This window comes from Myotis lucifugus, unplaced genomic scaffold (assembly GCF_000147115.1).
Source record: "Myotis lucifugus unplaced genomic scaffold, Myoluc2.0 scaffold_214, whole genome shotgun sequence".
NCBI lineage: Eukaryota > Metazoa > Chordata > Mammalia > Chiroptera > Vespertilionidae > Myotis > Myotis lucifugus.
In genome coordinates, this window is record NW_005871262.1 from 1769274 (window position 1) to 1771885 (window position 2612).

Consider the following 2612-nt stretch of genomic DNA (forward strand, 5'->3'; position numbering starts at 1 on the left):
GAGATAGAGAGTTAGAAACGTCAATGAGAGAGAAACATCAACCAGCCGCCTCCTGCACATCTCCTACTGGGGATGTGCCCGCAACCCAGGTACATGCCCTTGACCGGAATCGAACCTGGGACCCTTCAGTCCACAGGCCGACGGCTCTATCCACTGAGCCAAAACCGGTTTCGGCTTTGATTGATCTCTTACTCCCCTCCTACCGTCCAACCCTCCCCGGCCTTCCCACTGTAGTTTGACAGTTTGTTCGAGGCAACTCTGCCTCTGTATCTATTTTTGTTCAAAAGTTTATAATGGTCTTTATTATCCATTAATGAGTGAGATCATGCGGCATTTTTCCTTCATTGACTGGCTTATCCGAATCCTCTTCTGCTCAAACCCGCCTCTCCCCTCCTCCCTTGCCCCTTGTCCCTCACCAGCTGTGAAATCTTAGTTGAATGCCTTCATCCCATCTCTAAAACAGGGACCGCTTGCCACCTGTGATTGTGGAGAAAATCAGATGAAATTGAGCAAGCACGCGCATGCCAAGCCCTCCCAAGTGTGAGCCCCACACTTCTAAACAGCTTCTGTAAACACTAGTTGGTGGGAGGGGGGCGGGGGGCGGGTGAGATGGGGATTCTTAGTCAAATAAATTTGTCAAATACAGGGTTAAGATTTGGAAAGATTGGAAAGATTTGTATGTAGAGCTCGGGAAGTATGTCTCAGCGCTGTGGCTGATGCAATGGTGTGAGCACACTCCACCATGACATGCTTCCTCGGCACACCAGGAAGTAGCAACGCCCGCCTGAATGAACTCCTAGAGCCACGTGCACAGTACCCCAGCCTTTCAGCCATTGGTCGCCTGTAGCAACGTGTCTCCCTCTGATTGGTCCCCTCATGCTATATATACCCCTGTAGTTCCACAATCAAACGGATCTGCGTCACTGAACCTGGTCTCCGGAGTCGTGCATGCAGACGCCCTAGCGCGTTGGGGCTCCGTCGTCCTCATCCCGGAGGGACCCCCTGCTTCAAAGATTTCTTCAGCCCGGCCAGTGTGATTCAGTGATTGAGCATCGACCTATGAACCAGGACTTCACAGTTGGATTCCCGGTCAGGGCACATGCTTGAGTTTCAGGCTCAATCCCCAGTAGGGAGTGTGCAGGAGGCAGTTGATCAATGATTCTCTTTCATTACTGATGTTTCTATCTCCCTCCCTCTTCCTCTCTGAAATCAATAAAAATAAATAAATAAATAAATAAATAAATAACAGATTTCTTCAGAGCTGGAATTCTCAGGGCCTATAACTCAGGAATATTTATTTTGAATGCCCAGGAAGGAGTTAAGGAGCATTTCCCAAGTGTATTTAACTATGAACCCTTCCCTATGGGTTACACTTACTAAAATCTTGCCAAAGCACAGAAGGTCATCAGGAAAATTAAGCCGTTTATTTAATAATTTGGGGTCGCTATGTACTGCAATATATAACACTCTCAATTATTAGACAAGTTTTAACTACCAAATAATACGGATTATAATGTAGATTTCTTCACCCAAATATGTGACTCTCACAGACCTGGATTGGTTCTGTCTGCTCTGTTCCTCCCTCTGTACACCAACCCCCCGTCCCCACACACACCCTCAGCACTGGGATGTGCAAGGGCCCAGCCTGGACATCCATGGGCCACATCTCCCTGCACACAGCAGTTGGTCTGGAGGTGTCTCCGCCCTGGAGCAGGGCCAGTCCAATCCTTCCACACTGTGGGTTCTTGGAAAATGGCGTGCAGGAAGAGGGCAACTGGCTGGCATCTCATTTCTATTGAGATGGCTGCTGGAAAGAGGCAGCTACAGCAGGCTGGGAAGCAATCGGACTCGGAGGGAAGCTAAGTGGGGAGAGAGGGACCTTGACAGCATCTGTGTGTCCCCAAATGTTCCTACCTCTAGACCCAGCCCTCAACCTCCCAATTACAAAAGCCAAAAAATTCCCTGAATTGGTTTGAGTTGGCATATGAATGTGCTCGGACTGCCGTAACAAAGTACCAAGGACCCGGGGCTGAAACAACAGAGACCAACCTCCTCATAGCCTGGGGGCTAGATCTCAGATCAAGCTCGTTCCTCCTGAGCCTCTCTCCTTGGCTTGTAGATGACGTCTTCTCATGTGCCTTCACGTGGTCTTCCCTCTGCACATCACTGTGTCATTATGTCCACTTAAAGCACACCAGTGACATTGGACTAGAGCCAATCCATCTGGCCTCATTTAACTTAATCACCTCCGTAAAGGCCTATCTCCAAGGCCCAATCACATCCTGAGGTGCTGAGGGTTAGGGCTTCAACATATGAATTCAACAATTCAGCCCCTAACAGGTTGGTAGTTCACGTAGCTCCTAATTGTTGAACTGACATCTGAACCATTCATGCAGTCTTGTAACTGGCTCTTCATGCGCTGGCATTCTCCCTCCCTAACTAGTTTGTTCTGCTGCTTTAAATCCTCACTGGAATAAGATAGGAAATACATAATCTCAAAAGTAGCAACGAAGGTCCAACTCATCTCCAAGCAGAGAGGAGCAGGTCCAGAAGGGGCCAGGTCAGAGGCAGGGGATCAGGTGAGGGAAGACAAGTCTTGGGGATGAGACCTG